General features: G+C 39.9%; 1 pseudogene across 1 annotated transcript; it reads left to right on the top strand.

Moving 5' to 3' along the window:
• Positions 1 to 19,506: 19,506 nt before the first annotated feature.
• LOC100346495 (small ribosomal subunit protein eS6 pseudogene) lies at positions 19,507 to 20,361 on the top strand (annotated as a pseudogene). The gene has a single exon (XR_016230660.1). The product of XR_016230660.1 is annotated as a small ribosomal subunit protein eS6 pseudogene (transcript).
• The last annotated feature ends 2,576 nt before the right edge of the window (positions 20,362 to 22,937 follow it).

Below are 22,937 nucleotides of genomic sequence, written 5' to 3'. Positions count from 1 at the left end.
GAAGGGGCAAAATATAATTGCAACCATTTTCCAAGAGTGGAGTCTGAGGCAGAAGTGCATGTGTTTGGCCAAGACACACTTGTAGTAAACGGTGAATGAAATTTAAACACAAGCATCTGACTACACATCCTGCACTCAGAATTATGAGATTAAATTTACTTATGTATCAGGTGGTTTGCTTTATGCCATTTAAGCAAACCCAAGATTATAACTGCATTCAAATTCCAGATATAGTAAGTAGAGTTAAGAGAGGTGAAGTGTTGGGCTTAGCATACAGTTCAGGAAAGAGCTCACTTGGACTCTGTATTCAGAAATTTATGCCAACACATCCATGTGTTTTACTACTGTGTTTTGCCTTCAACTGGGGCATTGATGTCTGAGCTTTAGTATCTTTACGCTGCAGGGAGATGTGTGAAAGTACAAGGGTGATGAAGAAGATGGTCAGTTTGCTAAATTGCCTTGGAAAGACAACTTTCTTCATTAAAAATAAAAAACTCAATGGATTCAAATATTTCAATGAGTTAAAGGACTAACGGACAATTCAACGTGTGTGCTGTAAAATCCTCAAGGAAACTGGTGCAATGCTGGGTGGCAGAGTGGTGTGTTTTAGAGATAATTTCTTGGGACCATACTCCTCTCCACTTGTCTTTTATTCCCAATGAAATTAATTCCAGATCATGCTTACACAGTGCTTTTGAATTTGACACCTATCGTCGCTTTATAGGTATAAAGGTGGTCTTTAGATGGTTAGATGTTTGGGGATACCTCTCAAAAATGCACATAGTCTGGGGAATCATTTGGTCTTCAGGATGATTTGAAATTTGCTGTCCTGCTGTGTGGCAAGTACGGTTGTCCAGACATTTTTGGCCTGATGTGTGCCCAAGATGGAACTCCTGAGCAGGTTCCTCCATTATGGAGGAATTGAAGTGTGAACAAGAAGCTTAAGAAAGTTGTAGATTTCCTTGCAGGAGGGTCAGTCTTCCAGCAAGAGATGGTTTCAGAGTAACTTCAAATCATTGGTGGTGTGTGGTTGATCTTTCATTTATTTCCATACAAGGCAGATGTTTCTATTTCAAAGCACTCCTGCTCCAGTGTACCCATGGCAATTTAACCCATATCTGAAGTCATGGGTAACATACAATTATCCTGGTTTATGTGTTGCTTCCTCAGGGCACAACTTGCATTTCACAGGCTGAGGGCTGAATTTTATACAACGCTGTTTCCTTAGGATGGGCTCCGTATCCCTATCGCAATCTGCATGTGGCAGTTTGCTTAATAAATGCTTTCTATTTTTTTTCTTAAAGTATCTTTATTGTGGTAAAATACAGGTGACATATCATTCACCATTGTAACTGTATTAAAGAATAGCAATTGATTAGAATTTTTTTTCTTCACTGTGCTTTGCAGCCAGCCACAAGACTCTCCGGTTCGGAAGCTCTTTCATTACCCCCAGGCACAATCCCCTGCTCCTCAAGCAGTCACTCCAGTTCCTGCCCCACATCTCAGCAACCACTACTCTTTGAACTTTATGACTCTAGTACTTCACTAAAATTGAATCAAGTGATATTTGTCCTTTTGTATCTGCTTAACTTCACGGTAATACTTTTCAGGTGTTGGTATTTCATTGTTGATTGCTGTATTTATTGTGATTGAGCTAATTTTATTTACCTGTTCTGCTGCTGATGGACGTTGAGGTTATTTCTAGCTGCTCTGAACACTCATGTACAGGTTTTCGTTTGAAAGCCTGTTCTCTGTTCTTTTTCAGTATAGACCTAGCAGTGGAATTGCAGAGTCAGGTCAAGGTTCTGGCTTAACTTACTGAGAAGACACAAAACTGTCTTCCCCAGTGGCTGTGCCAATTTATACTCCAACAAACAATGCATGAGGATTCCAAAGTTTCTTCATTCTTCCTACACTTGCTCTGTTCCATTCTTTGTTATTATGATCATCTTAGTGAGCATGATCCAGTTACTTGTTGGTTTGATTTGTGTTTTCCTATTGACTAATTGAATTGAAAAGGTTTTATGCACTTCTTGGTGACTTGTATTTTCTTTAATAAATCTCTATTCAAATTCTTTGCTCACTTAAAATGTTTTTATTTTTGTTGTTGAACTATACATTTTCTTTGCTTAAAAAAGATTTATAGCAGCTCAATTCACAATAGTTAAGATATGTGATCAACCCTGATGTTCATCAATTGATGACTGGATAAATAAATTATGATATTGTACACTATGAAAATCCATCTTTTGCAACAAAGTGGATGCAACTGGAAACCATTATACTTAATGAAATAAGTCAGTCCCAAAAAGACAAATACCATGTAAAATATAATATATTATAGTGAAATGGACATTTTGAGACTCAATGATTGTTTACAGTCTTTGTCTCTACTGTTGAGACCAGTGTTTTTTTCTTAATACTATTTGTTGAACTCTTTACTTAGTGTAAGGTTAACCTTATGAGTATGAAGTAAACTGAAAATAGATCTTTGCAAAAATTGAGAGTGGGAGTAAGGGAGAGAAGGAAGAAGGGTTAGAGTGTGGAGAGGAAGGAGGGTAGGATGGAAAGAATCACTATGTTCCTAAATCTGTATATATGAAATACATGGAACTTGTAGACCTTAAATTTTTTAAAAAGGAGATTTATTTATTTGCCAGAGTTACAGAGAGAAGGAAAGATAGCCAGAGAGAGAGAGAGAGAGAGAGAGAGAGAGAGAGCTTTGAACCACTGATTCACTCTTCAGATGGCTGTAATAGCCAGAGTTGAGCCAGGTCGAAGCCAGGAGCCAGGAGCTCCATCTGGGTCTTCCACATGGGTGCAGGGGCCCAAGCATGTGTCCTTCCACAGTTTTTCCCAGGCCATCAGCAGGGAGCTGGATTGGAACTGGAGCACCTGGGACCTAAACCAACAACTGTGTGGGATATTTGCATGGTAGGTGGCAGCTTTACCCACTGTGCCACAGCGCCAGCCCCTATAAAATTTCTTTATAAACTGTGGACAGTAGTTTGTTTCCAGTCGTAGGATTTGAAACATTGCATGTCATTTTGCAGTTGTCTTTGCTCTCTCGGCAGTTTACTCTGAAAGGAAATTAAATTTCAATGAGTCTAACATAATTTCTTTTCCCTTTGTTTCTTGGATTTCGGAGTCATATTTTAAAAAACTGTTGTCAAATAAAGGCCATGAGGATTTGGCCTTATGTTTCCTTTTAGAGTTTTATACTTTTGGTCCTCATATTGAAGTTATGGATCCTTTTTGAGTTAATTTTTTGTTTGTTAAGATAAAAATAAAGTATAAAAATGTAATGTGTAATTATTTGCATTGCACTCTTCATAAAGTATTCCTATGCATAAAATGTTGAATGGGAATGGTTTACAATCTAAATGAACTTAATTATTATCTTGTAACCACACAGGAAATATTTAGATGTTGCATTGTCATTAGTTCTATTTCATTGAAAGAAATTATGAGTGACTAATTGACAAACAAAATTTGTATATTGTTGAAATGGTCATTTTTCCATTCAATTATTGTTTATAGCAGCTATCTACATTCCCACTAAACTAGGATCTTTTTGCTTTTCACTTGTTAAGCTTCTTATTCAGTGAAGTATTAAGCCATTTTTACTGAAATGTAATTTTAAAATATGTTATCTCAAAATCTAAAAAAAAAAAACAAAGAAAGAAAGAAAGGTAGAAGGAAGGGGAGCAGGAGGGATAGTGGAAGGGAGGAAGGACTGTACTCATATCTACAAATCATATTGAATCTGTTAAAAATTAATTAAAATAAAATTAAAATTAAAAAAAAAAAACAAAATCCCTCAGAAATGAAATGAACATCTCATAAAAATAATTGCTTGTCTTAGAGTTATTTGTTAAAAAGTCTGTTTTCGGCAGGTGCTGCAACTCACTAGGCTAATCCTCCGCTGTGGTGCCGGCACCTAGGGTTCTAGTCCTGGTTGGGGTGCCGGATTCTGTCCTGGTTGCTCCTCTTCCACTCTACCTCTCTGCTGTGGCCGGAAGTGCAGTGGAGGATGGCCCAAGTGCTTGGGCCCTGCACCCACATGGGAGACCAGGAGGAAACACATTGCTCCTGGCTTCGGATCAGCATAGCGCGCCGGCTGTAGTGGCCATTTGGGGGGTGAACCAATGGAAGGAAGACTTTTCTCTCTCTCTCTCTCTCTTTCTCTCTCTCTCTCTCTCTAACTCTGCCTGTCAAAAAATAAAATAAAATAAAATAAAATAAATAAAAAGTCTGTTTTCCCAGTGGATGGTTTGGGCATGCTTGTTGAAAATCAATTGCCTAAATCTATTACCTTGGTGTATGGTTTATTTCTGGATTGTCAATTCTATTCCATTAGCTTATATGTCTGTCTTTATTCCAGTACCATATGGTTTTGATTATTACAGAATTGTAGAAGGTTGAAACAGATAAGTGTGTCTTCTCAATTTATTATTTTTGTGGTAATTTTTGACAATACAGGCTACTTGCATTCTGGCATGAATTTTAAAATCAACTTTTCCATTTATTTAAAAAAATGCCGTTGATATTTTGACAAGGAATGTATTGAACCTGTAGATACCTTTGAGGATTATTGTCATCATAAAATTTAAATCTTTCCATCCATAAACACAGGATAGCTTCCCATTTACTTGTGCTTTCTCCAAATTCTTTCATCAGGCAAAGGAAATGTGCTCTTTGTGTATTGACAGCTTATCATCAATGGACACACATCAATCAAGATGTGTATTTTTTTAATTTTTTTTTTTTTGACAGGCAGAGTGGACAGTGAGAGAGAGAGACAGAGAGAAAGGTCTTCCTTTTGCCGTTGGTTCACCCCCCAATGGCCGCCGCGGCCGGCGCACCGCGCTGATCCAATGGCAGGAGCCAGGTACTTCTCCTGGTCTCCCATGGGGTGCAGGGCCCAAGCACTTGGGCCATCCTCCACTGCACTCCCTGGCCACAGCAGAGAGCTGGCCTGGAAGAGGGGCAACCGGGACAGAATCTGGCGCTCCGACCGGGACTAGAACCTGGTGTGCCGGCGCCGCAAGACAGAGGATTAGCCTAGTGAGCACAGCGCCGACCTCAAAATGTGTATTTTTAAAAATGCAAAAGTGCCGGCGCCGCGGCTCACTAGGCTAATCCTCTGCCTTGTGGCACCAGCACACCGGGTTCTAGTCCCGGTCGGGGCGCCGATTCTGTCCCGGTTGCCCCTCTTCCAGGCCAGCTCTCTGCTGTGGCCCGGGAGTGCAGTGGAGGATGGCCCAGGTGCTTGGGCCCTGCACCCCATGGGAGACCAGGAAAAGCACCTGGCTCCTGCCATTGGATCAGCGCAGTGCGCCAGCCGCGGCGGCCATTGGAGGGTGAACCAACGGCAAAGGAAGACTTTTCTCTCTGTCTCTCTCTCTCACTGTCCACTCTGCCTGTCAAAAAACAAAAACAAAACAAAACAAAACAAAACAAAACGCAAAAGTAAGAATGCTTCTATTTTAGAGGAGTGAGGTTATGAAGTTTTTCTTGCTGTATCTATTCCAGTTAAATCTATTCTATTTATTTGAAGTGTTCAGCTTTCTTAGTGCAGTGCAATACAGCACAACTTTCATCCCTAGGGAGAAGTCACACAGTTCAAGGGTGGAAATGACAGGAACATAGAAAGTTCTGGAACTATTGTATTGGAAGACACAGAAGAGTGAGAGGAGATAGCCTTAGGCAGAACTTTTGGATGAGTCCCATAACTTAATCCCCTGAGTTCTGTCTTCCAGAACTGCAAAGAAATTAAAAAAAAAAAAAAAAAAAAAAGACCAAGGCTTAAAAAGAATTGTCAGCTTTTAATTTAATTTTAGTTTTTCTGGTAATGTAAATAAATGCTTAAGGTAAATATAAACAAAAGCAAAATTGTTGGAAATACATTCAGTTTAATCAAGTGAAGAAGGAATGTTCTCAACTAGTTAAATTATTTTTTCCTAGAGGCATTTTAATATGTAAGATCTATAAATATCCTAAATTTTACAGATCTTTAGTTGTAATGCCAAGCTTATGGAAACTTAGAAACCAACGTAAGACTTGCTCGAGAGTATATGTTACATTGGTGATATGTTGAAAAATGGCCATTGCTTCAATGTGAGGAATTGAATCCAATTCTGCCTCATTTTCAAAGAGTAATCATTAGCACTCTTGTATCAGACCTATATGCCCCTTTGAATTCTTTAAAAGTTTGAGACAAGAAAGAACAATGCTAGTGATTCTGAAATTATGAAGATTTAATAATTTTCTAAAGCTCTGATTATTAATTAACATTAAATGAACCCACCGTGCCTTCAGGGCAGAGCAGTGCACTTTCAATTAGACCAACATCCATCAGATGAGGTAAGCTTTGCGTCAATGTTGAGCCCAGAGTGTTTTACGTGGCTCTAATAATTTGAGTTTGACCAGATTGATAGTGATTGTGGCACTTCATGTTGTCTTATTATTGTGTGACTCATGGAGGAGGATGCTTACTGTATTTCATTCTGAGTATACAGAATGAACTACTTACTTAGTATATTTTATACTAAAATTAAAACTGATGCAAATTGTCTGGCCTGAATTTTGTTGCATTAATAAGCAGACAACCTGTGAAGAAACGCTGTGTCTGCATAATAAAATCAGTAGAAATATGCTTCCTATTTAGAAGTCTATTACTCTGCTCCCTACACCCTTCCACGTGTTCTAGCCTCACCATGAACCTGAGGAAGGAAATGTTTACAGACGAAAAGGTCCCGGCTTAGCTTCCTCAACTCTGGAGTTGTCTTTTGGTAAAGAGTCACTTTAGGGAGATTTTATAATTATTTGATCTCTTACCAGTGAAGCTTTTCCAAGGATTCCGTGTTTCCTGGAAAGAGAATGTTGCAGCAAGATGAACATAAGCTTTGACATGCTCTAAGGGAGAGCAGGTGTTCATTTTCAGTTGTAGTACCGTGATCGGGTAGTGTTAACCACTATGTAGGGACTCAGTAGATGTTTCTTAAAAGAAGGAGCAAACCTGAAGCTGACAGGTAAACCCTCCCTTGTATCCCAATTCGAACCAAGCAAAGCCATCTGCACTCTGCAGTCCCACAATGCACTGTCCTCAGTCCACAGTGCACTACACACAATCCACACTGCATTACACTTGCTGCACACTCTGCTACACTCAGTCCACACTGCAGGAGGTCTGCTGTAAAAAGAACAAACACATATTTGAAGGTACATACACATGTTTTAGAAAAACCATTTGCTTTGCAGGTGGTCGTATAAAATTCAATCAACTGTCTGTCTGGCTTAATAAATCACCTAATTATTGGAGTGATTTTAGAAGATTTTAGAAAATGTGTCGATGCTTCATTCTTCTTTTCAAGGCTGTTATGTGGCATATACACTTTATGCTATGAAAAATAAATGAAGAATAAGTAAACGAGAAAATGAACAATAAATACAGTGCAATTCAAACTGAACATGTTCAGCACATTGGGTGAACAGTAAGCATGTGTTCTCCTTGTCTCCTTCATGTTCTCCCTAGAAATTTCAAGAAGAATTTCTAAGTCAGAGATTCCAACCCTCCCCTCCCGGGTAGCCAAGGTGCTTATTAGTGTGTCTGGGGACAGTAAGTGCGACTGTCTGAATGTAATAACGAGGAAAATGCAGTCTGGATAATTTGCATACAGACGATCCAGCTCTTCAGTAAGCCTAGTAGACAGCTAATTATGCGTGCACGCTAATGCTGAGTTACGCGGATTACAATCAGTCCTTTCCTGGAGGAAGCGCCGCATTATTTGCTTGTTTGCTGGTTGGTATTTCCCTGAAAAGGAAAAAAAAAAAAAAAGACATGCTATTTTTTTTACTTTACTTCTTGTGAAAAATTTTAAATATACATGAAAACAGGGGCTAACGGAATGTACCCCAGAACCTGTCATGTCATTTAAATAATTATCCAGTTCATTGTTTATCATCTCAGCTGTCCTATATGCTAACCTTGCTGACCATTTCATTATTTTTACAGTTTTCTCAAAGCATAATTTACCTAGCACAAAACTGACTCATTGCAGGTATACATTTGAATGGTATTTATTTATTTATTTATTTATTTATTTTCATTTTAGTAGATTGAGCTGTGCTGCCATATCACAGTCTAGGTTTAGAGCATTTCAATTACCGCTGGAATGTCACCTTGTCCACCTGCAGTCGATCCTGAACCCAACCTCAAGAGAATGCGGCCTTGCTTTCAGGCTGTACAGATCTGTCACTTATGACCATTCCATAAAAATGGAATTATGTAGCATACACACTTGAGCTTCTGGTTTCTTACAACCACCGTCATATTTTTGGGGGGCATATTGCAATAAATTTCAGTAGTTACTTTCTCTTTATTGCTGAATAGTATTCCACTGAAGGACTATCACACATGCTGTTATTTCATTGATAAAAAGGTATTCAGAATCTTTCCAGATTTTAGTGATTATGTAGCACTCTTTATTGACTATGCATGTGCAAGACTTTGTGGAAATGTATATTTTACTTCAAAGCCTAGTTAGTAGAATTCATAAGTCATTGGTCAGTTTATGTATAATTTTTAATGAAATCAACAAACTTTTTTTTAAAGAATTATTTTATTTATTTAAAACAGTTACAGAGAGAGGTAGAACCAGAGAGAGAGGTCCTCCATCTGCTGGTTCACTCCCCAGATGGCCACAAGGGCTGGAACTGTGCCAATCCGAAGCCAGGAGCCAGAAGCTTCTTCCAGGTCTCCCATGCTGGTGCAGGGGCCCAAGGACTTAGGCCATCTTTATTGCTTTCCCAGGCCTTAGCAGAGAGCTGGATTGGAAGAGGAGCAGCCAGGAATTGAACCAGCGCCCATATGGGATGCTGGCGGCTACAGGCTGGGGCTTTAACCCACTGTGCCACAGCACCAGCCCCCAACATACTATTTCCAAAGTGGCTGCAGCATTCTAAGTTTCTACCAGCACCTGTCGGTGGAGCTACAAGAGTGACCCAGCGTAGTATGGACAGATGAGGTTCAGGCAAGCATGCTGCGGGTTCCCAATTTTATTGTAGAGTCTTGATGGTTTTATATAAATTCTCATTCTTAGTCCACTGTCAGCTTGGTGAGGTGATTTTGCCAAGACTGTCCAAGGTCACTGCTAACTTTTCCATACTGGAAGTACTGCCTCCAAGGAGGTTTTTGTTTGCTTTTGGTGTTATAAAGGGATCCATTCTCACTAATATGCCTGGGCATTTGCAATTGGTTGACTTCGTTCTTCGATAGTGAGCATGCTGACTACCGTGGCTGTAAGACAAATTTAACACACCTCACTCTGGGATATCAATGAGAAATTTTTTAAGAAAATGTTCAACCTTTTATCAGAAAAAGAGTTTGGGAATTTGTCATAAATGGAAGGTAGAAAAGACAAGAAAAAGACAAACACATAAACTACGCCACTCTGGAGGAACGGCTTGCGCAAAGATGCGAGAAGGAAGCAGGGATTTCTGGTATCCCCGATCACTCTGAGCAAGTGGAAGGCGGGAGGGCGTCCTCACCAGGGAGGTGCTTTCCTGGATCTTACAGGAAGAGGAAGAGCCAGGTGCTCCCTCCTGCGTCTTTGGGACCCTGAAAACACCATCCTTACCAGCAAAGGTGAGCGGATGAAACAGTGATAGTGTCTGGATTTCACCTCTAGGGCATTTCCCATTCTGGACTGCTTGTCCACTTCAGAGTCCTGTGGAGAGAAGCTCCCACATACTGCACTGTGGGAGCCTCTTTCCTGCTGAACTGCATGTGGCTTTCAGGGGTATGCAGCATGGCCGTCCCACCTCGGGGCTCTGAAGGTTTGGTGCCATTCTCATGGCCCATGAAGACCTGAAGTTCTCAAACCACAGAAGAATTAGTAAACCACAGAAGAAACCAGGATTGTGGTTTGTGTATTTATTTTAAGGTCTCTGGTTCCTCATCCAGGCACAACCCCTCTGGATGATAGGAGATTACGGAAATGGTGGACACACACAGTCTTAGTGTTAGCTTTGAAATAAGTTGAAGTTTGTATTATTATCATCTCATCTGTAGTCTCCATTTATTACAGGGAAAATTACCAATAAACATCTTGTAAACTGAAATTGTACAAGTCAAAACCGCCTTTTATCCACCTAACCTATCAATCATCATAATTTGGCCGCACAGCACACAGCAGTGTCAGTGACTTCCTCTCATGAATATGGAGCTGGCCTGGAACTGGCTGACCACTGTTGACAACATCGCAGAAGAGGATTGGACTGCCCCATGCTAGCCTGAGAAAAATTCAAATTCAGAACTCAAAATACGATTTCTACTGACTGTCACTGTCATGTCATCTTAAAGACGAAAATCCTAAGTCAAACCATGCTCAGTAAGTCCATAACTTGGCTGAGGAAATATTATCTTTTAATTCATTTTATTTTCTTGAAAAGAGGAGAGAGAGAGGGAGAGGGAGAGAGAGCTTTCATCTGCTGTGCATTCTTCAAATACCTGTGACAGCTGGGCCTGGACCAGGTGCACAGACCCAAGTACTTGAGCCATCACTTGCTAATGCAGAGTATGCAATAGTAGGAACCTGGGTATCGAATAGAGCCAAGACTTGAACTCAGGACTCCCATATGGGATGTGAGCGCCACCAATGATAACTGCTAGGCCAAATGACTACCTCTGAGACAACACTTTTTAAAGCGTAGTTTGGAATCAAAGGCATGAACCGCTTTGGAGAATCCATTCTTATGAGGGCAAGAATTATTTGTAATCCAAATGAAATGCTTTAATAAACAAAAATAAATTACTTTTTACAGGAAGAAATGTATCCTTGCTAAAACAGGTAAATAAAGAAAGTACTTGCCACTGTGGAATGTTAGGTCCTCACACCTTGGCAATGATGATCTCATTCAAGTCAACTCTTCTCTGAAATAAGCTTGACTTTCAAAATCTGTCAATTAATCTGACTTTATATGTGTTGCTTACTGATGATCAGGACTCTTCTCAGCCAAGTCAAATCCACTTCATTGTTGTAGAAATAATCTAAGATCACACCTATGATATTGATACAATTTTTGGAAAGATGTTCTTTGACTTTTGAATCAGGATATTATTCTAATCCATGGAGACTAACAGCACAACATGAATCTAAAAAAGCTGTCATTGCAGACGCCAGGTGAGACCCAGAGAGGAGCAGGGTGTCCTGCAGGATGCAGGGCTGCACCTCCACATAAGACAGAGGCTCTGGCAGTGCAATGAATGTGCCATGTGCAGAAAGCTGATGTGCTACCAAATTCTACCTTTACTGTGTAATTTATAAACAAATTTGTTGGCATGCAAATTATAACTTGTCTTGGAAACTTCTTTCACTAATTAAAGCTTGCAGAAGACTGGGAAGTGTTGAATAATTAATACAATGCTGGCATGTTTCTTAGTTAAGCAAAGTATTACCAAATTCAATGTCAAGATCAAGAAAAATTAGATACTTAAAAACACACTTTAGTGCTTGAACTTTCTTTACTTTTGAAATGTATTACAAGAAACTTCATGCAAAGATGAGAGTGACAAATCTTAAGCACAGGAGCCTGTAGGATGGATCCCAGCACAGACGTCAGCAGTTCTCATCTTGCTTTACCATAAGCCATGTATGGCCACATCGGCTCCTCCCACAGATCAGCCAGGGTTTGCAAGGGTGAGGCTCACCTTTCCACTGCCCCTGATGTTGGTGACACAGAACAGGTACGGTGGAAACCACACAGGTCCTAGAGCAAGGCAGGGCTGAAGCTCTCTTGCCATCATCTCTTATCTTTCTGACATTACTTTCTTGACTTTCTATAGGTCTTTATAGGTTTAGTATACAGGTTTAGCATGAGAACGGAATCAAAGATGACAGTGACCACTGAAAATACTTCTTTCTCCATTTTGTTCAGTTTTGGCAATCATATATTAAGTGGGTGGTAACTTGGTCATGAACAGAAAGAATGGTGATGGACTAGAAATCACTTAAGAAGAAAGAATAGCACAGGTACATACTGATGCCTAGCTTTGAATATTGATTCTATTTTATTCCAAATATTGGAATAATGGTAAATGGTATTGTTGCATTAAATAGGTAGCTTTTAGCAAATAATAATAGTGATTCCTCTAAGCATTCACTATCCAACTAATTTTCATTTTCACAAGTTAAAATGTTTTGTTAGGTTGCAGTGAACGGGATTTTTACTGATGTGTAGGATTGGCTAAGCAATAACAATAACTACTGTATTAATAGCTGCTAAGCACAAGTTCAAGTACAATTCGTTTAACGCTGTATTGCCCAGCATCTGGACATCCCTGTACATAGCAGATTTTCAGCAAATGTTGTTAAATTAAGTGGATGTATTTTCCTGAGTGCCTTTCAGCATAGATCCCATGAACCACCCTTCTCCCACCCCTAGGAAACACACAGTCACTTAAATATTCCTGTAATTCTCATAGAGAAAAATGAATATCAGTGGGTCACAAAGTCTTTTTTCTAAAGATTTATTTATTGCTTTGAAAGGCAGAGTTACACACACACACACACACACACACACAGATCTTTGATCTGCTGGTTCACTCTACAAATAGCCACAACAGCCAGGGCTAGGTCAGGCCAAATAAGGAGCCTGAAACTTATTCTGGTTCTCCCATATTTGTGGCAGGGGCCCAAGCAGTTGGGCCATCGTCCACTACCTTCCCAGGTACATTAGTAGAGAGCTGGATCAGAAATGAGGCAACCTGAACAGGAACTGGTGTCCACAGGGGATGCTGGCAATTCAGGTAGCAGCTTTAGCTGTCATTTTTCCCTATAAGAAAGTTTGCAATGTTAGGAGGGAAAAACTTCAGTCCACAAAGTGTAAGACCATGTTTATGTAAGCATTGTGGTGTGTGTTGTGTGTGTATGTGTGTGGTACTTGCAAGAGGTAACATCAGTGTTCAATGACGGAAAGAATATAACATTTTTGTAAATCATGGTGACCATTTTATGTTTGTAGTGATAAATCACATTTAATTGCAAATAATTTGAGGAATGCAGAATATGCTTTAATCACTTTCCATTTAGCAAGAGAGCCATTGGAGACTGGCAGGGGAGTCCTCTGAATGAACGATCTTAAAATCTAGCAGCAGAAAAAATATGGAGAACAGAGAGAAGAGAGGAGAGAGAGGACAGAGGATAGAGAGAGACAGACAGACAGAGACAGAGACAGAATATCCCAAATCTGCTGGCTCACTCCCCAATGGCCACATCAGATGGGGCTGAGTCACACAAAAGCCAAGAGCCTGGAATTCAATCTTATCTTCCATGTGGGCACAGAGGCCCAAGCTCTTGAGCCATCCTCTGCTGCCTCCCAGGGTGCATTCGCAGGACGCTGGATCAGAAGTGGAGTAGCTGGCACTCTGCTATGGGATGTGGATGTCCCAAACGGTAACTTAACCAGCTGCAGCATAACTTTAAAGGGGGTTTTCACATATGCTTTGAGGTAGTTTTTGTTTATTTGTGCTTGTTTGCATTATAACAATTTTTTTTTTTTTTGGACAGGCAGAGTTAGACAATGAGAGAGAGAGAGAGAGAGAGAGACGGAAAGGTCTTCCTTCTGTTGGTTCACCCCCTAAATGGCCACTATGGCTGGCACACTGTGCCACTCCAAAGCCAGGAGCCAGGTGCTTCCTCACGGTCTCCCATGTGGGTGCAGGGCCCAAGCACTTGGGCCATCCTCCACTGCCTTCCTGGGCCACAGCAGAGAGCTGGACTGGAAGAGGAGCAACTGGAACAGAATCCGGTGCCCCAACCGGGACTAGAACCCAGGGTGCCGGCACCTCAGGCGGAGGATTAGCTTAGTGAGCCATGGTGTCAGCCTTTATAATAAATTTTAAGTTGCCCCTGGCATTGAAAGCAATGATTCTAAATGAGTAATCAGATAACTGTCTGACCAACATGACTAAAACCAAGCTTGCTAGTTCATCTTTTTTTAAATATTTATGTATGTATGTATGTATGTATGTATATTTGACAGACAGAGTGGACAGTGAGAGAGAGAGACAGAGAGAAAGGTCTTCCTTTGCCGTTGGTTCACCCTCCAATGGCCGCCATGGCCGGTGTGCTGCGGCCGGCGCACTGCACTGATCCGATGGCAGGAGCCAGGTACTTATCCTGGTCTCCCATGGGGTGCAGGGCCCAAGGACTTGGGCCATCCTCCACTGCACTCCCTGGCCACAGCAGAGAGCTGGCTTGGAGGAGGGGCAACTGGGACAGAATCCGGCGCCTCGACCGGGACTAGAACCTGGTGTGCCGGTGCCGCAAGGTGGAGGATTAGCCTAGTGAGCCGCGGCGCCAGCCGCCAGTTCATCTTAACACATGAAAAAAAATTTTCCAGCATTGGACCTTTCTTATCATTATTTTTATTTAAGTCAGTTAGTCTGAAAACAGTAATATCTGTTCTGTTGGAGGTAAAACCTGCAAGAGTGGTGTGGATAGGTAGAAGAAATACTTAGGGAAACTTGAAGCTTCGGTTTGAGGACAAGATGATTTGAAAAGCAGTAGTGAAAACGTAGCCCACAAAAGTTGGAGGAAACTTTCTATGCGCTGTGTGTGTCATGCGGAGAACCTTTGGAGGAGGAGTCTAGGAGGGTGAATGTGGTCAAGGATGGCTTCCTGGAGAGAGTGGTGCTTTAATAGGTCCTTGAGTGGTGAGTGGAATTTGGACGAAGGAAAGGGAAAACAGAAGTAGGTATCAAATTCTTATGTATCACGGAATGGTCCCTCCAGCCCCCATTGGAAGATGGCTGTTCAGATGGATTGAATCCCAGAACCATAGTACTGAATCTGTTGATATTGAAATTTAAAGTGTATCAAATATATCAATTATGCTAGGATTACCAGTCATTTTTGCTAAAGCTCATAGTGGAACCATAAATCTTTCTAAATTCAAATGATTTCCTTTTGATGGATGTAGCAGGAATTTTGTGCATTGATGTGCTTCCTATAGAGTTCATTGAATCAAGAAAATGTAGGAAGAATAACGTCTTGCAATTTTTATTGGGAATGTCATTTTGATAAGTGACTGATGCAGAGGGGGGGAAACCTGTGGTAAAATTATCAACTGTCAATTATATTACAACCCGTGGGTATTCAACATATGGATTGAAGCATCTTTCTCTCTCCCTGAAGGATTCCATTCTTAGGAAAATCCCCGTGGTCTAAATTCCTACTGAACATGCTATTAAGTGGATGGGGGTGGGGGTCTGAGCAAGAAGTGGATTAAATGTTTGCACCTGGTTACAGGTCTGCTCATTGCCTTCTCAGATGTCACCTAACCCCTCCACCCGCAATCTAGATGGGACCTTCCTTGCTTTTAAAATCTGCTTTCAAAATGAAGATTGATTTAAAAATAAACCACACTGCTTATCAATACATTTTCATTCAGTTCTGTTTTTCTATTGGGGAATTTTTTAAATGATTCCCAAAACGTTGTTTCTGGGTACCTAGTATATCTATCTGGTATATCTATATCTACCTATCTAGATAAATGTGTGTATACACACACACACACACACACACACAGTTTAGGCAGTTCATATAAGCCATCCACAGTTATTTTACTCATGAAGAAAGTCAGTTAGTTAGAAAATAAATATACCTTCATTGGGAGAATTGCTTAATTTGGGTTTACTGTTAGTGCCTTTGCAGTGGCAGTGCTGTGTCAACTGCACTGGGCACTGCATGGGACTTGTGTTAGATCCTTCACCTCGAGTGACAAACCATGCAAGGCAGGGTCTGCAAGCAGACTTAACAGTGTTCACAGGGCATCCTTGGTATCTGTGCTGAGAGAGGACTTGTGGATGCAAGCCAGCAGCAAAAGTGAGGGACTGGGAGAACTCTGAGACTGAAAGAGTAAAATCAATATGCAGGAAGATCACACACACAGAAAAATTAAAAAGTGGTTTCCTACTTCTAAGGCAAGGAAAACAGTAGGAAAATGTGAATAACAGAGGGACACTTAGCTTCAAGATATAACAGTGTTTCTCCAAACTGTGAAACCCCACAGGGAAGAGCACTGGGGAGCAGATTCTAATTTGGTGAACAGAAACCCAATGGTTCAGGTCCCCCTGCTCAATCTTTCTGTTAGTATCTCATTCTCATAAGAAATTTCCATATTATCTAGCAGTTCTCCAGAGATAATGTGCTGAGACACAAGCATAATCAACTCTGCTGAATAATTATATATTTCAACTAAAACATGTGCATGGAATTTCAAGATTACATAGGAGGCTTTTCGGAGTTTCTGTAGTGTGGGAGTGATACTGAAGCCTCTGAGGGCTGGAGCCAAGAATGAGAAAACCACATCCAAGTACACTCCCTTGCAAGGTGGTCAATCCTTTCCATCACATTATCCTGTAATTAAGGCATGAATGTATTTACACATGTATGTGTGCATGTAAATACGTGTGTATGTCATTTTAAAAATAATTCAGCTATTTGGTGTGGAGATAGGATAGCAATGTGCCACCTGATCTATATCCCTACATGAAAAGCCATGGTCTTGGGTTACATTCATTTGTAGAACTCATGGGTAAAGATTGAAATCTGGAATAATGCAAGACAAAGAGAAACATTGATCATCCCAGTGAAGCCACTAACCTGTCACAGTAGCTGTATGTGGTGACAAGATGGGACTTCGGCCATGTTAGTGGTCTTATTCAACTAACAGAAACCAAAAAAGCAAAAAAAAAAAAAAAAAAAAAGGAAGAAAAATCAGTATCTCTTGAGCTGTGTTTCTGATAGTGGCTTGTCACTGAATACAGAGATTAAAAGTAACATCATTTTGGTAATTGTAAACTAATTCCAAGTAATAAGGAAAAAAAATGAGAGTTTACAAAAACAGTATAGGCTTCCAAGATTTTTTTTTAATTTCAAGGTAGGGATTACTTGATATTTTTCATGCTAATCATTTAATCTGTTGTATAAACTGACAGACATGCCTAGATAGTCTAGAAACTCCCAGTCATAGCTTCAGACACTATGATTTCCAATGGCCTGGAGTAGAGACAAGGAAATATATTTGTTTGAAGAGCTCAATGTCACTACACAAAGAAATATAGCCTTTGGATTTTACAATGGAATTTTTAGCTCTTTTTAAAAAGATTATTTACTTATTTTTTTATTTATTGAAAGAGTTACAGAGACAGAGACAGAGGGGAGAGATCTTCCATACTCTAGTTTACTCCCCAGATGACTACAGCAGCCAGAACTGGGCCAGGCTGAAGCCGGGAGCTTCATCCAGATCTCCCACGTGAATGGCAGCAGCCCAAACATCGGACCATCCTCTGCTATTTTTCCTGGGCACATTATCAGGGAGCTAAACTTGAGCAGCCGGGACATGAACTGGCTATGCCACAATGCCTGCCCTTGGAATTTTTTTAAATGAAAGAACATAACTAAAGGTGACAATAAAAATATAGAACATGCCTAACATAACTATTTTCAGAAATCTAAATTTTAACCAAACTAAGGATTTTGAAAATATCCAAAAAAAATGAGAAACAGCTGATTTCCTAAGTAAACAACAAGAAAGGGACAGGCATGCTTCATGCAGCCAAAGACTTCAACAGAGCGGCAGAGTACGCAGTTCTGTTTGCTTCGATCTCCTCTGGTGAGAGCAATAATCATTGTTTTTAAAGATGTGCTTTATTTATTTGAAAGTCAGAGTTACACAGAGAGGGGGAGAGAGAGAAAGAGAGAGAGAGAGAGTGCTTTAATCAACTATATTATTCCCCAAATAGCTGCAATAACTATGGCTAGGTCAGGCCAAACCTAGGAGCCTGGGACTCCACCCTGTTCTCTCACATGAGTGACAGGGCCCTAAGCACTTGGGCCATCTTCTGTTGCTTTCCTAGGTACACTAGCAGGGAGCTGGATCACAAGTGGAGCAGCCAGGAATTGAAGCAGCATTCATATAGGATGCCAGCATTGTGGGTGGCAGCTTAACCCACTGTATCACAACATCAGCTCCAAGAGAAATAATTTTTAGATAGAAAATTGTAAAGAAAATTTTCTGTTGGGAGTTGGCACTCAAGATAGATGAAAGCATTTTGAAAGTGCATCTAAATAGACTAAAGGAGTCCAAGTCTGTCTGCTTATTTTTAACCTGTCTAGAACCCATTTCTTTCCTTTTCTGAAAATAGACCCTTCCCATTCTTACTCAGAGAACAGCCGATGAATCAGAGAGCCTGTCAGAATTTCATTCCTCTTACCTAATGCCTTATGATTTGAATGTAACCAAACATTTTCCTTGCCCAGGAACACTCTTTCAGACTTGGAAGGACTTTTTTTATTGACTCCAGAATCAGGGTGCTGAGTTGGTGGTCATGCAGAGAAAGCACGTTTATCCTGAAAGAGTTAAAAGCAATCAGAATGAGAACCAGTCCCAACTATCAATAGGTTCCTAATTCCTGCCCTTTATTTCTTGAGAGCTGCACTTTCCTCAATTCAATTATGTGTACTGAAGTGTCAATCAGTTCTGTTAAATCAAAGGCGCTTAGTATGAGCAAGATTTCTATCACTGTGACCAAAATAATTCCCAAATAATAACAAATCCAAGACCAAGAAAAGAACCAAAAAAATGAATGAGAAAGGGAATCTTCACCACCAGGAGTCAGCCTTGAATTCAAAGAAAACTTGCATATGGGGCTGCTGAAGAGGTTTTCTTTGAAAATTAACATGGGACTGCAGAGATGGTGGCGGAGCCGGAAGCGACTCAGGTGTTCTGACTTGATCATGGTCCTCACAGCATAAGCAGGATGTCCCTACAGATCCCAAAGTGGGTATTGCTGAATCTAATATTCCTGGGAGATCAGAACAGTATAGCCCAGACCCATAAGTGTGGGGAAGGCAGGCTTGTACTCAGGGAGGTTCTCCCTCCTGCTCCTCCCTTTTCTCCTTGATTTCTTTGCCTCCAATTTCCTTCAAGTGAGCCCTCTCTCTCTTTGATGAAGAACTTATGGCCACCAGGCACTTTATTGTAGTTTGCTACTAAGCTTTATTACTTCCTTTACTATGTTTTTGTAATGTTCAGCAGAACTGAACAGAATCTTTATCTCAAGGAGTCAAAGAATTAAGATTCTACTTGAGACTACTAAGTTGCATTGATTGATTGATTATTTATTTATATTTATTTGACAGTGAGTAGCGGGAGAGAGATTGAAAGAGATAGGCTTCCTTTGGATACATTTTTGTTTTTCCACTAGAAACCTTTTATTAAAGACATATAAACTTCATGTATTTCTTAATTACAACTTTAGGCACATAATGATTCTTCACCATACCTGCCCTCCCACCCACACTCCCAGCCTTCTTCCTCCTCTTTCTACAATCTCCATTTTTATTTTTTACTAAGATTTTTATTTTTAACTAACTTTATACACATCAGATTAACTCTATACTAAGTAAAGAGTACAACAAATAGTATATTTAAAAAAACAGTTCTTCGGCCTCTTTCCCCTGGCGCCTCCGAGGCGGTCAGCTGCTTCAAAATGAAGCTGAATATCTCCTTCCCAGCCACTGGCTGCCAGAAACTCATCGAAGTGGACGATGAACGTAAACTTCGTACTTTCTATGAGAAGCGTATGGCCACAGAAGTTGCTGCCGACGCTCTGGGTGAAGAATGGAAGGGTTATGTGGTCCAGATCAGTGGTGGGAATGATAAACAAGGTTTTCCCATGAAGCAAGGTGTCTTGACCCATGGGCGGGTCCGCCTGCTGCTGAGTAAGGGGCATTCCTGTTACAGACCAAGGAGAACTGGAGAAAGAAAGCGCAAATCAGTTCGGGGCTGCATTGTCAATGCCAATTTGAATGTTCTCAACTTGGTTATTGTAAAAAAAGGAGAGAAAGATATTCCTGGATTGACTGATACCACGGTGCCTCGTCGCCTGGGTCCTAAAAGAGCCAGCAGAATTCGTAAACTTTTCAATCTTTCTAAAGAAGATGATGTACGCCAGTATGTTGTAAGAAAGCCCTTAAACAAAGAAGGTAAGAAACCTAGGACCAAAGCACCCAAGATTCAGCGTCTGGTTACTCCACGTGTCCTGCAACACAAACGCCGGCGAATTGCTCTGAAGAAACAGCGTACTAAGAAGAACAAGGAGGAGGCTGCAGAATATGCTAAACTCTTGGCCAAGAGAATGAAGGAGGCCAAAGAAAAACGCCAGGAACAGATTGCCAAGAGACGTAGGCTGTCTTCTCTGAGAGCGTCTACTTCTAAATCTGAGTCCAGTCAAAAATAAGGTTTAATAACGACAAATAAATAAGATTGTGTTTCAAAAAAAAAAAAAAACAGTTCTTCAACAGTAAAGAAAAGGGCCATTCAAAATCATCAAATCATAGTGTCAATTTCATTTCTATAGATTGCTTTTTAGGTGCATTAGTTACCGCAGACTAGGTAGAACATACATTATTTGGGGACCCTTTAGGGACTGGCTTATTTAACTAGCTATGATGTTTTCTAATTTCATCCATTTTGTTGCATATTAAAGGATTTCAAATTTATAATGCTGTACAGTATTCCATGGTGTATATATCCCCATAATTTCTTTCATCAGATTCAGTTGACAGAAATTTGGGTTGACTTCATATCTTAGCTATTGTGATTTGAACTACAACAAACAGTGGTACAGATAACACCTTCATATGCTGATTTCATTTCCCTTGGCTAAATACCCAGGAGTAGGATGGCTGGGTCATATAGTAGGGTCTATATTCAGATTTCTTTTTTTAATTTTTTATTTTTTTAATTTAAACACCTAAGAATGATTGTGTGTTAATTACAGAGTTCAACCAATAGTATTAACTAGAACAAAAAAAAAATACTAAAAGGATTTCTAAGGTTTCTCCATACTGTCTTCCACAGAGGCTGTACTGGTTTACAATCCCACCAACAGTGAATTAGGGTACTTTTTTCCCCACATCCTCGACAGCATTTGTTGTTTGTTGATTTCTGGGGGTGAGATAAAACCTCCTTGTGGTTTGGATTTGTATTTACCTGCTAAGTACTTTTTGAAATGTGCCTGTTTAGTTCCATTGCCCATTTCATAACTAAGTTGTTTGTTTTGTTGCTGTTGAGTTTCTTGGGCTCTTTAAATATCCAAATTTATTAATCCTTTATCAGTTGCATAATTTGCAAATAATTTCGCCCATGATGCCAATTGCCTCTGTACTTTGCTGAGTGTTTCCTTTGCAGTACAGAAGCTTCTCATTTTGTTCTAATCCCATTTGTCAATTTTGGCTTTGATTGTGCCTCTGGGATCTTATCCAAAAACTCTTTGCTGATGCAAATGTCTTGCCATGTTTCCCTAATGTTCTCAAATGATTTGATTGTATAGAGTCATAGATTTAGGTCTCTGATCCATGTTGAGTGGATTACTGTGTAAGGTGTGAATCTACCTTCATGCTTCCGCATGTGGAGATCCTATTGTCCCAGCACCATTTCTTAAAGAAACTGTCCTTGCTCCAGTGATGGATTTTAGCTCCTTTGTCGAAGATAAGTTGGCTGTAGAGGGGGTAGGTTGACTTCTGGAATTTCTACTCTGTTCCATTGGTCTATACATCTGATTTTGTAACAGTACCAGGCTGTTTCATTATAATGCCTGTAGTATTGGACTCTGGTATTATGATAACTCCAGCTTTGTTTCTGTTGTATAAGATTCCTTTAGCTATTCAACATCTCCTGTGTTTCCACATGAATTTTTCTATATCTGAGAAGAATGTCCTTGGTATTTTGATTGGTATTGCATTCAATCTGTAAATTGCTTTCAGTAATATGCACATTTTAATGACATTTATTCCTCCAATCCATGAACATTGGAGATTTTTCCATTTTTTTGTGTGTCTTCTTTTACTTCTTTCTGTAATGTTTTATAATTCTCATAAAAGAGTTCTTTGATGTCCTTGGTTAAATTTATTCCAAGGTATTTGATTTTTTTTTGGGTATTGTGAGTGGGATTAATCTTAGAAATTCTTTATCTGCCATGTGTGGCATTATATGTTTATACAAAAGCTATGGATTTTTGTGTTTGAATTTTATATCCTGCCACTTTATCAACTCTTTTTTGAGTTGCAATAGTCTCTTTATGGAGTCTTTTGGATCTCCTATATATAGAACCATATCATTTGCAAATAGGGATAGTTGACTTCCTGCTTCCCTTTGATTTCTTTTTCTTGCCTAATGGCTCTGGTTAAAACTTTCAGGACTATATTAAATAGCAATGGTCACAATGGGCTTCCTTGTCTATTTCTGGCTTTTAGTGGGAATGCTTCCAACATTTCCCTATTCAATAGGATGCTGGCCATGGGTTTGTCATAATTTGCCTTGATTGTGTTGAGGAATGTTCCTTTATACCAGTTTGATTACAGTTTTCATCATGAAAGAATGTTGTATTTTATCAAATGATTTCTCTTCATCTATTTTGATAATCATATGGTTTTTGCTTTTCAGTCTGATAATGTGATGTATCACAGTGATTGGTTTGTGAATATTGAACCATTGCTGGAAACCAGGGATAAATCCCACTTTGGGTGAATGATCTTTCTGATGTGTTGTTGTATTTTATTGGATAGCATTTTTGTTGAGGAATTTTGCATCTATGTTCACCAGGAAAATTGGTTTGTAGCTCCTTTTCTCTGTTGCATCTTTGTCAGGTTTGGGGATTAAGGCAATGCTTCTTTCATAGAAGGGGTTTGGGAAGATTCAATTGTTTTGAATAGTTTGAGAAGAATTGGAGTTAATTCTTTAAATGTCTGATAGAACTCACCAATGAAGCCATCCAGACATGAGCTTTTCTTTGTTGGGTGTGCCTTTATTACTTATTTAATCTCCACCTTGGTTATTGGTCTGTTTAGATTAATTTAAGCAGG

This window comes from Oryctolagus cuniculus, chromosome 2 (assembly GCF_051225735.1).
Source record: "Oryctolagus cuniculus isolate XC-2025 breed Fujian yellow rabbit chromosome 2, ASM5122573v1, whole genome shotgun sequence".
Lineage (NCBI taxonomy): Eukaryota > Metazoa > Chordata > Mammalia > Lagomorpha > Leporidae > Oryctolagus > Oryctolagus cuniculus.
Note: the sequence above shows the minus strand (reverse complement) of the source record. Positions and strands in the feature narration are given on the sequence as shown.